This window comes from Alexandromys fortis, unplaced genomic scaffold, assembly GCF_014885135.2.
Source record: "Alexandromys fortis isolate MF-2015 unplaced genomic scaffold, M_Fortis_MF-2015_v1.1 scaffold_268, whole genome shotgun sequence".
In the NCBI taxonomy this organism is placed as follows: Eukaryota; Metazoa; Chordata; class Mammalia; order Rodentia; family Cricetidae; genus Alexandromys; species Alexandromys fortis.
In genome coordinates this window covers 10,421-25,214 of record NW_026068141.1, presented here as the reverse complement: position 1 = coordinate 25,214, position 14,794 = coordinate 10,421, and the positions used below count along the sequence as shown (strand labels likewise).

The 14,794-nt window shown below is 39.9% G+C and overlaps 1 long non-coding RNA gene across 5 annotated transcripts in view; it reads left to right on the top strand.

Moving 5' to 3' along the window:
• Positions 1 to 14,532, top strand: part of LOC126491257 (uncharacterized) — a 27,274-nt gene extending 12,742 nt beyond the window's left edge. For 3 of the 5 annotated variants that reach the window (XR_007589354.1, XR_007589358.1, XR_007589356.1), the window contains exons 2-4: positions 1,368 to 1,519; positions 1,849 to 2,152; positions 8,617 to 8,785. This is a non-coding gene — a long non-coding RNA (uncharacterized lncRNA). Of the gene's footprint in view, positions 1 to 1,367; positions 1,520 to 1,848; positions 2,153 to 4,797; positions 6,433 to 8,616; positions 8,786 to 14,487 lie in introns of those variants that run through there. The other 2 variants (XR_007589359.1, XR_007589355.1) reach the window with 2 other exon arrangements.
• The last annotated feature ends 262 nt before the right edge of the window (positions 14,533 to 14,794 follow it).

The following is a 14,794-nucleotide window of genomic DNA, read 5'->3' as shown; positions in this document are numbered from 1 at the left end:
TTTTCTTGGTTTCCCAGGGTCTCATGTACGTATTTACTCAATTCTTCAAACTTTTTGTTATACTTCTCATCCATTTCTATAAGGGTGTTTTTTACATGTTGTTTAAGGGACTCTATTGCTTTCATAAAGTCAATTTTTCCCACTTCTTCTGTGTTAGGTTGTTCAAGTCCTTCTGTTGTAAGATCATTGGGTTCTGGTATTTTCATGTTGTTTTTCGGATTGTTGGGTGAATTCTTGCCTTGGCGCCTGCCCATTTCCTCCTATCGAAGCTATCTTATGGGTCTTTTAGAACCGGGTTAGGTTTCCTTGTTGGCCAGGGGCTCCTCCTACAAAATGCTGTCGCTCTGTTTCCTGGCTCCTGTAAGGGGCCCAGTTCCCTCTCGCCCCTCAGAAGGGTCTTCAGGAACAGGTCCCGGTTCCTTACCAACCAAAAGCCTACCTCTTTGCTTTAATTGTAGTGGGGCGATTTGCTCTCGGTGTTGTGCGCTGGTCCCCGCTGTCTGCCGCCTCCTGCACCTCCCTGGTGCTCTCTGGTGCTCCCTGAGCCTCAGCTGCCCCGGTGCTCTGCCACCCCGCCTGGGCCTGCACAGGTGCTCTGCCGCCCCGCCTGGGCCTGCGCCTCTGGTGCTCTGCTGCCCCGCCTGGGCCTGCGCTGCCCCGCTTGGGCCTGCACCACCCCGTGGGCCTACGCCAGTGCTCTGTCACCCCGCCTGGGCCTGCTCTGGTGGTCTGCCGTCCCGCCTGGGCCTGCGCCGGTGCTCTGCTGCCCCACCTGGGCCTCCTGCTGTTATTTTAAAACACTGAGTTTATACTTAATAACACTGCAGTAACTTGTATACCTGCATCCTTTTCTCAAAAGATAATACTCGTGAAAACCTCCTACATCCACCCTTCCACTAACAGATGCATACTCTTTGTGCATCTATGTTTAATTTCCAAGCATATATTGGGATATTAAAGAACAAGTTGCTTAAAGCTAAATCTAACTTAAATTTTAATTTTTTTTTAAATGGGGTTCTCCTAAATGCCTTGGTTGGTCTAAAACTCAATATATAGACCGTCTCTCCCTGGAAAGTGTTGGGATTACGCACTTAAACTCCCATGCCCTCCTGAAAGTTCGTTATGGACGTGTCGCCTGCTTGTAGGAAGTTAGTATAGTCCCAAAGTGGGAATTTATTCTGATCCAGCCAGGACCTGGGAGCAACTCCTTCCTAAGGAGATCCATACATACATAAAAAAAAAAGTTAGCGCAAAAGCCAAATACCACATAACTTTTCCTATAAAGTTTTAAAATTTATTTTCATTTATTGTGTATGGATGTTTTGCCTCCCTGTATGTCTATGTACCACGTACATGCCTGGTGTCAGAAGAGCCAGAAGAGGATGCCCGACATGGTTACTACCATACCAGGTGTGCTGGGAATTGAACCCGGAGCCTCTGGAAGGTCAGCCAGTGATATTGACCTCTGAACCATCTCTCCAGCCACCCACAGAACTTCAATGGACTCTTTCCTCCTAAAGTAAGTGGTAACTATTGGAACCCCTGTTTGTGGGTTTCAGCGATGATGCAATAAGTGAAATCCAACTGAATCAATAAAGCCAGGCTTAATAAACAGATCAAAGCAATCCTGGGTGATTCTCAGAAAGGCAGGTCTAGAGACCTGGTCTTCAATACCCTGTAGGCACTTTTGAGCAGCTCCAGGGGAGGAGTTGCCAATGGCAGGCTTTCTGAGGGGCGGGGTCTGCAATGGGAGGAGTGGGACAGGAGCAGAGATTCCCAACACTAAGCCTCATGCTTGTTCTGTCTCCACCTACTAAATTCATATAATTTTCTTCTTCTCATTTCTAGACCCCCTTGTTACAGGACACTCTCTGGACAGGTCCATGAAAAGTTTGAATAAAAGATACAGTGATTCCCTGTTGGCAGGAGCCCTACATGCTGATAGGCGTGACTAGTTTAGCATTGCACCCACTGTAAAGACAAAAACAACCCAGGAACAATAACATTGAGAAGAGTGAGAGTGGATGGACAGGGTCAAGCAGAGAGAGGGCCCAACGGCCAACATGGTTTTGAGCATCTTCAGCAGCAATACCCACCCAGAAAAGCCACAGGAATGGATGTATTTCCTCCAATTAATCTCTTAATTCCCAAGGTAAGATGTGATTTTTAGTATTCAGGCATCTGTACTGGCCTGTCCTTGGGGTCCTGACAGGACACATCCAGGCTGCAACCACTAAGAGCACCTTCTATGCACTGTCGCTGTGTTCACTTTTAAAAGGTGGACCTTTTACACTTCCTGTCTCTTTTTCTTTTCTCTCTCCTTCTCACTTTTTCTCTTTTACCTAACACTTGTCCCCAGGACCTGGTCTTGTCTCTCTGCCCATTCTCTCTCCTCTTACAATAAACCTCCTATGTAAGTATTGTTAAATGGCATGACTTCAACTTCTGTTCATGGTGTTTTTAAATGATACCATTTCCATGACCTGGAAAGGCCCTCCTGTGTGTCCTCCTGCCTGCTAGCAGTTGGCAGGATGCCAGGACCCTAGAACCTGGTCCACGTTTGACAGCCTTGCTTTTCCAACTAATGAATACTGAACCCCTCCATCTAACATCAGCACGATTGGTGAGCCCCACTTTTCCACCTCTGTTCATTTCCACAAGTGAGGACTTGTCTCTTGAGCATGGTTTCTTTCCTCTTGGCTTCATTAAACCCAGGTACCAGGCAACCACGGCACTCTCATGCTTAGAGCCCTTAGCCCCTGCTCTGTGTTTGACAGATCACTTAGCAGCCTCTGCAGTCTCAAAATCGACCCTCTCTGAAGTCCTGGGATGCTAGGAATGACAGACCCTGAGTCTCGCTTGTCTGCCTCACTCATGGGAACTGCATCATCATCTAACCTCCAACTTTTGCACTCTTTATCCAATTTAAGGACTTCTAAAGGCATCCACTTTTGCAGTCAGAGCTGGCCCAACTATCCCTTAGATCTTGCTTTCTGATCTGCTTGCTCTCTTCTGCCTTCAGCAAATCTGCCTTTACTCACTGGTGGCATTGTTTTCCATTCCTAGCAACAACTGGTCTCTGGTAGGGTTATCCACCTCATCCCCCTGGAAGCGAGGCTTCCTTTCTCAAGCACAGTCCTTTCCTCATCTTTTGATTTTGCTTGAAATCCTGGTACCAGACAACTGTGTCTCTCGTGGGCTCAGAGCCCTTGGCCCCTGTTCTTGTATGACGATTGTTTGAAACAGCTTGTGCCCACTCAATCTGATCCTCTCTGGATCCCTGGGATGCCAGCATATTCAGGCTTCGGATCTTCTTTTGCTATCTTCCTCTTCCTCATCCTTGGCAACGGTGTCATACTCCTCCTTGTTCCCCTTTAACAGGTGGGTCTTGCCCACCTCCTGTCTCTTTCTCTCTCTCTCCCTCTCTCTCTCTTTTTCTCTCCCACTACTCTTCTCCCCAAGGACCAATCTCTGCACCTGTCTCTGCCTCCTCTCTGCCTGTTAGCATCCAGGCACACCTGGCCCTGCCCCTTGAGGTCCTGACAAAGTGTGTCACCCAGAGTCACACCTGGGTGCAGGGCACCCTGTCCCTTTAAAAGGCAAACTCTGCTACTCTTTTCTCTCTTCCTCTTCCTTGTTCTCTCTGTGTCTCTCTCCCTCCCTCTCTTTCCATGAGGTGACTGCACTACCTTCCTCTCTCTTCTACTCCCTTCCCTTCCTCCAATAAAACTTCTCACATAAACTCCTACTGCAAGGTGTGTCTGTCTCTCACCCGCTGTGGGCTCTCGTCTGCTGTGGGCTCTCACCACCCGAGCCAAGGTCTCTCTCACACAGAATTATAGCCACCACCCACCATGGCTAAGGCTTAACCTGTCTTGGGGCTAGGCATCTCATGCTTGTGTTCAAAGTGCCTCCTTCTCCAGCTTGTCCTGTCTCTGTTTGCTTCCTGCCTCCCCCCAGTCACCACCACTGCAATGCCATCCCGCTTACTGGAGGGAGGGGTGTTCCTCTTTCCAGCTAAGCTGTGGACAGACCTGAGACTAGCTGCCTATGCTCAGATGTTTCCTGTCTGTTTCATATGTGTGAAAGAATGTGTAAACTGTAGCCACACACATGTGTTTCGGAATGTCCTGTATGTGGGTGCTGTTAATTGGGTATGTTTAAAATCTGTATTACTACTCAAAAAAAAAAAAAAACACCTTGTGGTCTGTCAGTACTTTATAACACATGGGCAGGCACCATCTTTGGTAAGGGCAGGTCAGATGACCTAACAGCCATCTTTACTGAAGGTGACCATGTGATCTCTGCCATTTTGTTAGAGGTTAAAAGAGTGACTTCACCGCCATATTGACTAAGGGTCAGATGACCTAAGGGCCATATCTGACTAAGGGTCAGATGACCTAACCACCATGTTTACTGAGGGTGGCCATGTGGACTGGAAGCCATGTTTACTAAGGTTAAAGACTACACTTCTTAATCCTAATGAGCCTTCTTTCTGTTCTTTCTCCCTGTGTGGCCACGGGTGGCCAGTGAGTCGGGCAGGTTCAGAGTTGGTGCTCTAACGCTGCACCTCCATTTGGTCTGTCTAGGGCTTGCTGCAGCTCAGGGGTGTGGAGCTGCCCTCAACTTCCCTCCAGGTGATGGTGAGGACTGAGAGATCCCATGGTGTGGTTCCAATTCGCATTGTATGGGCTGCTAAGCTAAATCATCATATATGTTCTAAAGGTATCTTGATTCCAAAATTTGAGTCTAAGGATAGGATGCTTTGGAAAAGAGGTTTTTCTTTTGTTTTCACAGAAGATTAGAACCTGTGGATTGCTTCCAGACAAATATGGTATGATGGAACAAGACCCCTGAAAGGTTGATATGAACACCCCCACAAAGAAAATACTTCACCCAATAAACAGCAGGAAGCAGTTTGGAGAAAAATAACTATGCTCATATTCCCAAATATTGTCTATAAAAGTTTATTTACATGTAAAGGGAGGATATGATATAGATATGAACAATTTGCATTGGTATGGATATTGGTTACTTAATACGAATTTAAGATAAATTTTTTATACTGTATACGTGTATTTCTGTTCTTGATTAAGGTATTGTGATTGAGTAGTTCATTTAAAAAATAATTAAGAAATATAGGTTAATAGATAATCAACTATAATAGTCAAGCTTGTAGTCATGTTAGTTAGATTTTCTAGATGTATAGAGATATATTTCAGATGGATAGACATTCTTCAGGCCTTTCAAAAACTACAGAATATGGCATTGAAAATGTTTTCAAGAACTTAAGATTACAAAAGGATGATGGTATTAAAGAGGCTTCTTATGGAGTTGCTTAGTCATTTGGGCAAGATACTGCTCTTGCCTAAACTGCTTCACTGGGCATGCAAGACCCACAGAGAAATGACTACTAAACTTGCCTAAAGGTGAGATAATCCTCCAGGGTCCCTGCATCATGAAAGAGAATGTGAGCCTTTCCCACAGAATACAGAAGAAAGTGACTAAACTGTCTTTGAAATTTCCTGCTTCATGGAAAAGTGTGCTGGAAACTATGGGCCTATAGGCTGAAGATTGACGCCCCAATGGTACAGAAGAACTTTGGGTTACTGTCCAGGTAGTGAGATGTCTCTGTCATTTCTAGAGTTTTGGAAGTTGCTTGCAATGCACTTCCTGTTTACTTAGGTACTATATCCTTCTGGAGTTTTTGATGGAGTTGAAGAATAGATAGATAGTTATAGTTTTCCTTAGTTATGATAAAAGATAAAGTAAATAACAATATTGTAACTGTAATTCTTGCTTGATACCTATTTTGTTATATGTAATTTTACTATGTAAAAGTTAAAACCTTCCTTTTTATTTAAACAAAAAAGGGGAGGTGACTTAGGAGCCCCCTCTGTGTGCTGTGATTACCATTAATGAATAAAGGAACTGACTTGGCCTGTTGATGAGGAGAACTTAGGTAGGTGAGGAGGACTGGACTGAATGCTAGGAGAAAGAAGGGTAGAGTCAGAGGATGCCATGAAGCTATAGACTAAGATAGACATGCTGAAACTTTGCTTGTAGGCCATGACCTCATGGTGATACACAGATTAATAGAAATGGGTTAAACTAAAATGTAAGAGTTAGCCAAGAAGAAGCTAGAACTAATGGGCCAAGCAGTGATTTAAATAATACAGTTTCTGTGTGATTATTTCAAGTCAAAGCTATCTGGGTGGCCAGGAATGAGCAAGCATCAGCTCCTTGCAATGTAATCACATTTAGATTAATGCAGAAAATGTAACTCTTTTTAATTTATAATTTTATTATTTTTCTTTGAGACAGGGTTTCTCTGTAGCTTTGAGCCTATCCTGGAACTAGCTCTTGTAGACTAGGCTGGCCTCAAACTCACAGAGATCCACCTGTCTTGGCCTCCCAAGTGCTGGGATTAAAAGCCTGTGCCGCTACCATAATTTTCATTTCTTTTGATAAATAAATGTTTGGTGTTCACTTAATATTGCATTGAGTCAGCATGTTTTGTGCATAATAATACAACTGTATTGAAATAAAGTTTGTTTGATTCAAGCATAAAGCAAAAGTACTAAAAACAATCTATGGTATATTATATACATTATATATTCAGATTTTTATCTACCTCACTCAGACATTTATGATTCTTTATGATGACCCTAAATGAAAAGCTTGTTCTTTATTTCACACTTCCCATTATATGTATGTAAGCTTGTCTCACATCACAATTAATTCCAAGTGTATAAAATGTATCAACAAACATTCATTTGTGTGATTTACAAAGAAACAATTCACATATAAAAGACATGAGATTATAGGGATCATCCATGATAATCTCAATAGAGGCCTGAGTCAATACCCAAATGGATACACAGAATGTAACTGGGAACCTATAGGTATGAAAGGTCTAGAAGAAATAAAAACAAGCTATTGTGTCTTAGAGCATGCAGTCACCATTTGTTAGGGGTTTGGTAAAGACATGGACTTCAAGCAATAAGGTTACTCTACATTATTGGCTTCAATTAGTCTCACCAGTGCTTAGAGAGCTAAAGGGAAGAGCTATTGGAAAGAAGAGGCTAAAGCCTTAGAACAGCAGGGAAGAGTCAAAGGAATTGAGGCTTCCCAAGATCAAACTCTTGGCAAGCCCTGTTAGGCTGATCCACAGAGTCAAGCTGTTTATAATGAAACACATCTTGTCCCTATGCTATAGAGCAGCCTTAAATGCTTGGGACAGTATTCAAGAAACATGAAAAATTTAATTATATAGTAAGGTTAAATAAGTCCTAAGAGACTTTTAATAAAGTGACTTTTTACAAAGATCAACTAAATCTGTCCAAATAGTGGTAACAGATTCAGAAGTTAGATGAGTACTCATTGAATCTTTGGCTTTTGACAATTCCAAGTTAGAATGCAAAAAGATACTTGGGCCTTTAAAAGTCAGATTAGCACCAATAGATAAATGGAATCTGCACACAGTCAATGTTGAGTCATTTAACTATAATACTGAGGCTTGGGTAAGAGAAGCAATTTCCAAAGGTATGTAGAGACATCAAAATACCAAATGTTTTGATTGTGGTAGAAAAGAACAATTGAGAAGTGATTGCAAGCAAAACATTCCTAGAAATAATATCTACTCTGGGAATGACAAAATAGAAGGTCTCAGTCTTCTGGATTATGTAGAAAATGCAGCAAAGGTCAACACTGAACCAATGAATGTAGAACAAAAATAAGACAAACTAGGCAACCCATTAACATTGGAAAACCCTTGGGAGACATCTTGTAGGCCCCCAGGTCAAATGTGATCCAGTCATTCCTAATCACTGTAGAGGACAAATCTCTCCATAAAAATTAAAAAAATCCAGTGCCTGTTGTAAAAAAAAAATACTGCTCTGGATTCATGATAGAATAAATATGGAGGATGAATCAAAAATTTCAATAGAAAATAGGAAATGTATATTTTGGCAGACTTCTATAAATGATCAAAAACCAAAGCTGAGAGTATGAATAAATACCATTGTAATTGAAGGCTTACTGGACACATGTGAAGATGTGACTATCATTACTCCAGAATTGTGGCATTCAAATTGACCTCTTCAGGTGGGAGATGTTCAATTCTTAGGAATTATAACCGTATCTCTAGTAAAACAAAGCATGAAATCTGTCGACTGCATAAGGCCACAAGGACAGAGAGGAAGACTGAGGTTATAAGTGATTAATATAGCAGTGAATCTATGGTGTCATGATCTGCTGCAGCAATGGAATACCCAGACTAACATTCCTGCAGTCTCAGAAATGGAACAAAAACCAACTTATGTTTCTGGGAAGAATATTATACGTTACTATCAAAAAACAGTCACCAGTCATTCAGGGTATACAAAAACACAAAACAACTAGCAAAACTTGAGAGGTACCAATGGCCCTATGTTTAAAATGGTTAATTAAGGAACCAATATGGGTTAAACCCTGGCTGTTTTTTTATTTATCTATTTTATTGAAAAAATTTCTGCCTCCTCTCCACCTCCCATTCCCCTCTCTCTCCTCCCACTCCTCTCCCCCTCCCCTCACTTCTCTCCCCCTCTCCCTACTCATTTTCTCCTCCCTCTCCAGTCAACACTGGCTTTTAACAGAACAGAAACTGTAGACTTTAGAAGAGCTGGTACAGGAGCAATTAGATGCTCACCATATTGAAGAGTCAACCAACCCTTGGAATTCTCCTCTGTTTGTTGTTAAAAAGAAATCTGTAAAATGAAGAATGGTGACAGATCTAAGAGCTGCCAATAAGGTAATTCGACCAATGGACCCTCCACAATCTGGAATTCCTTTGCTTTCTCTATTGCCTAAAGGATGGCCTCTTATAAATATTGATTTAAAAGATTGTTTCTGCACTATACCTTTACAAGAAAAGGACAGAGAAAAATTTGCTTTCACAGTGACTACTTATACTAATTATCAGCCTACTAGGCGATACCAGTGGACCATCCTCCCACAGAGAATGCTCAATAGTCCCACCCTGTGTCAATACTTTGTAAGTCAGCCATTGGAAATATTATGCAAGCAATTTCTTAAGTCTATAATTTACCATTACATGGAGGACATTTTGCTATGTGTCTCAAATGCAGATACTTTAGAAAGAATGTTTGAAGAAGTAAAGAAAGTATTGCCTAAATGGGGGTTACAAATTGCTCCTGAAAAAAATACAAAGAGGAAAATCTGTCAATTACCTAGGTTACAAGATAGGTTTACAAAATTTAGAACCAAAAAAAGCACAAATTAGGAGAGACTGATTGAGGACTCTTAATGACTTTCAAAGATTTCTAGGAAACATTTCGAATCTATGACCCACTTCTGGGATAACACTTGATATAATAATTCATTTAAACAAAACCTTAGATGGTAACAGACTTGAATATCCCAAGGGAATTAACAACTGAGGCTAAGAAAGAATTGACTTTGATTGAGGAGATATTACAGAAGGTGCATATTGCAGAATATGACTGCATTCTAGTCATATTACACTCCAAAATTTACCCTACTGGAATTTTAATGCAGAGGAAAGATATTATATTAGAATAGATCTTTTGAACACATAAACTGGGCCAAAAAATTAAAATCTTATGTAGAAAAGGTCTCTGAATTGATTCTAAAAAAATTGAGACTTCAACAATTAGCAGGAATAGACACAGTATGATTATAGTACTTTTTACTAGTGATTAAATTTTAAAAGTATGGGAAGTCAATAAACCGTGGCAAAGAGCATGTGTTAATTTTGGGGGAGAGATTAATAACAACTATCACAAAATCAATAAAATTAACCTTATAAAGAGAGCTAATTGCATTTTTTCCCACATTGAACATGGCACACCAATAAATGGAGTCCCTATATTCTATACTGATGCACATAAATCAGGTTACAATCAGAAGATTTAAGTAAAGTGGAACATAGTCCTTATCATTCTATTCAAAAGTCAGAATTATATGCTATTCTCATGGTACTAGGGTATTTAAAGAACCTCTCCATATATTATTGATTTACAATATGCAGAAAGAGTTGTTTTGCATATTGAAACCACTGATTTTATACTAGATGATACAGAATTGACTTCATTATTTATTCTGGTTTAAGAAATAATCAGGAATAGGCTTTGTCCCAAACAGATAACACACATCTGATCCCATTATGGCCTGCCTGGTCCTCTAGCACAAAGTAATATAGAATTGATCATTTATTGACTGGAAGTGTGCTAAAGACCTCAGAATTTTATAAAAAAAATCATGTCGATAGCAAAGGTTTAAAAAGGAAGTTTTTTATTACATGGCAACAAACTAAAGAGATTATAATGAGATGTCCTACTTGTTCTTTATATACCAAACACTACTACCTGCAGGAAGTAACCCAAAGGATACTCAAAGGAATGAAATCTGGGAAATGGATGTGTTCCACTTTGTAGAATTTGGAAAATTAAAATACTTTCACTACACAATGGACACCTATTCAGGTTTTCAATGAGCAACTGCTTTCAGTTTGGATTCAGTAATCATCCATTTATTAGAAGTTTATGGCCATGATAGGCATACCTGCACAAATAAAGACAAGGGTCCAGCATATGTGTCTCAGAAAAGGAAAGGTTTTTTTGCTTATTATAATATAAAACATATTATAGGCATATCATACAATTCTACATGTCAGGCAGTTATAATAAGATGAAATCAAACTATAAAGGATATGCTAAACAAATAGAAAGAGATAAAAATTCTCATGTAAATGATTTCATAATGCTTCATTAACCTTGAAGTTTCTTAATGCTAATGAGAAAGGAACAACAGCAGCAGAGAGACATTGGATAATAGAAAAAAACTTCTGAATTAAATCAGCCAGTGTATTTTAAGGATATTTTGACCTCAGAATGGAAGTCAGAAGATATGCTATGTTTTTTTCCACAGTAAAAAAAAACAAAGCTATGGATATCATCAAATTTAATGAGGATTTGGTTTGAAAAGAGAAACCTCTTGAGAAAGAAAATGACAGCTCATCCACAGAGGTGACAATCCTACAGGTGTTAAGGGTTGGGGCACGGTTCTATTCTTGTCTTTGAAGGAAAATACCAATCTTCAAAAGATGCCTAAAGAAGAAAAGATAGATATCCAGGAAGAAACACCAAGCAAAGAGAAATCTGACATTTGGTACCTGTAATCTCTGCAGGGTAAAATTTCACTTCCTAAACATACATATATCCCTACTTCTCAGTACAATGATAATTTTGACTCACTTAAAAGTCAAAGCTGGCTTTGGAGTTGGACAGTGGCTATCCTTCTCTAAATCCAAGCATGTTGTTAAAAGAAAGATTCAGAGTTTCTGTCTTATATCAGGAGCCACCTGGTATGGGACAGGAGGAAGAAAAGATTTGGAAAATCTTGCTTCTTCCCATACCAACTTTTGTCTCTATTGTACCTTTTGTTCAATATAGGTCTATATAAATATGTTTAAGTTTTCCAAAATGAACAATATATTTTCCTGCAGTAATCTTTGAAGTTTCCAGGAAGACAATGGGGCCCCAAAACAATGATTCCACCTGGTTGATATGATGTCATTATGTTGATAGCACCACTTAAAGATTGGTTTTGGGTTACAAGCTGCTCAAGATGATTCCAACTTGGCTAGCTGAACTGCTGCACCTTCTTGCAATGTTCTGGTCAGAACTTCAAATAAGAACTTCAGGAAAACGCAACCAGCTACTCGGAGACTATCTGCAACTGTACCAGATAGTAATTTTGAAACTCAACCATCATTTTAATTTCTACAAGATTCTATAGAAATAACATTGCCCCATGACAGCTGGAAGTAATTCTAGAAAATGACATTCCCTCTCCCAAAAAAGTTTGTTCTCAGAGTTAGGTTTGGTTATAAGTGGTAGAGGATTGGAGGTGAAAATTATGTAGGCTTAGGGATCTCCTTTAAAAAAAAAAAGGGGATTGGATGGGATAATAGGTAGATTACTGTGAGCTTACTCACACCAATAAAAATAGTGAGAATACTTGTGAGCTATTATTTATAGATGACTTACATTGGTATAGATTATTGTATATTGATACATATTCAAATTATATTTGTTATATTGAATATGCTTCTATTTCTGTATACAATATTTGTGCACCTGTGCAAAGCTATTTTGTCATATTGTATGCATACATGTTTCTTACTCTGCAAAACTTATTTTGTATATTGATCCAATTTTAGCATATATTTATAGTTTTGCACCTCTAATCAAGATACTTATACATTGTTTACATTTTGAGATCATTCTCCTCATTTGTTGCACATTTGTTTAAAGGCGTTTAATATTTTAATATGAAGCCTTAGTCCTTAACTTATATAGGTATTAATAATTTTAGGTCAATAGTCATCCAAGTTTGTCATATTTATAGTTAGACTAAACAGGTTCTTTAGATGCACAGAGATTGTATTCTGCATAGATAGGTAATCTTCAGCCACTTCAAAGATCTGTAGACTATGACATTTAAATAACTTAGGGTTCTGTTGGTATGAGATGTAATTGCTCTTGGCAGCATCAATCAATTCTCGAGAGAATGTTGGGCACAAAAGACACTCTACTTGGAGTTGTTTCCTTCTTGCCAAATCAGTCTTTGGTCAAAAATCTGCCCCGGCTTCAACCACTGACAAAATACACGGTGTCCAGACTGGACAAACAGGATTCAAACAAAAAGACTGTCAAACCTTGCCAAGACAGGGTAATATGGTTTTTAGTTTTTTTATCTTTGAAAATGGTCTGTCTGTTGTTCTAGGCCTCATCCAAAGTTTGTTGACACACTGTTACAAATGAGACTTTGTGTAATTGCACAGGTAGCTGGTTGCCTCTGACATTTCTTGTTTCTTTTGGAAGTTGCTTGATTTTACTTCCTGTTTACTCAAGTAATATTACTTTCCTTCTTAGGTCTGATGGGGTTGAATACTAGATTAATCATAGTTATTTTTCTCTCATGACTTAGCCAAGCCATTTGTAATATAAGACTTAGACTCCTTAGGATAAGATAACTGTTGAAATATTTAGCATATATTTCTTACTTGATGCTGTTCAAGTTGTAATCATAATTTTTATACTTGATATTTATTCCTATTATATAGTTTTGTATTAGGCTTAGAACTCTTTTATTTATACTAAAGGGGAGGTGCTGTGGGAACTTCTTCAGTCAATAGCCTTTAAGATATCTGTAACAAAATGGATGACTTGTTGGAGTTTCTGTCCCACCTGGTACCCCACAGTTCGCAAGCCCCAAAGAAAATCACACAGAGACCTCCATAAGTTATAAAACTGAGTAGCCCATTATCTCAGGCTACTTATTAGCTCTTGTAGCTTATATTAACCCATTATTCTGATCTATGTTAGCCATGTGGCTCAGTATCTTTCACTGCATGGCAGGTCATATGTTGCTTCTCAGTGGTCTGGGCAGGAATGTGAGGAATGGTCTTCCTCCTTCCTAGCATTCTCCTGTTCTCATTGCCCAACCTCTACTTCCTGTCTGGTTGACCGCCTATACTTCCTGTCTGGCCAACCAGTGTTCATTTAAAACATGATCAACAGAATGCAGACAATTCTCCCGCCCACTTTGGGCATGATCTCATGTACTATATATTCAGACAAAAATCATGCAGAGCCCCTGTGGCTGCTGGTTTCAGTCCTAGCTGCCAGAGCACACAGAGAGCTGCAGATTGCTACTCTTTCTGTGAGTTTACACCCTTATAAATAAACCTTTGATATACTCCATTCTGGGCTAGTGTTGAAATCTTTTGTACTGCAACATGGGGCTAATATTACAATTCATTCATATTGAAGTGTAATAATTAAACACGTTTGATAATATCATTCTGTTTGGATGCTTTTTGTACTTACTTTAGACCTTGAGTCCTGATTTCCTCTTGATTCAAATGAACACTACGGACTAACCACAACTATGGGCTGTTATTAATTACTTAAACCCAGTCTAACATTTTTGTTCAGCTTCTCTGTCAAACTTCTTGTTTGTTTAACTGAAGATGGCTGAGGGCTGGTGATATATCTTAGTATGAAGTACACATCTTCAATCTCAGCATTCAGGAGGGAGAAGAAGGTGAAACTATATGAGGCCAGAGAGAGTTCTCGGACAGCCTCTGTTATGCAGAGAAACTCTGTCTGAAAAAGCAAACAAAATAAAACAAAAATCAGGCTTCCTTGCCCTTGCAGAAAATCAGGCCCTTGTGTCTGGATCTCCCAGTCCAGACCCTGGACTGCATCAGGATCCTAAGAAGGAGGAGAAAGGTCCACTCTGGGGCTGGGAATCAACAGAACTGACCCCAACAGTTGTTTGCAGGAGGAAGAGTAATTTCACATTTTAACAAATAATTTATATGCATGGAAAAACATTTGAGGGGAGCCAGCTGCCTCAGTTTCCCATATCTACCCTCTTCTTTCCCTCTCTTTGCAGGGGAGACAGAAGGCAGCTGAATGCTCGTGAGTGACTCACCACTGGTAAGTGCAGCCTCGAGACACAGCCACCTCCCAGGTGCCACCCCACTGCAAGAGCTGGATCAAGGCTGATGAAGGCTTGGTTTGTTTTTCCTTTGTTAGCCTTTCTTTCTGACACATCATCCTACAGTTTCAGAACTGTAAAAGCCCCAAGAGTAATAATGCTAATTGCAATGGATAATAATTCAAATGTTCATTACTGAGCATTTCCTAGGATCTGTGCACTGTCACGCTTATCCTTAGGCCTTCTCAGTGAGGGGGGCCAT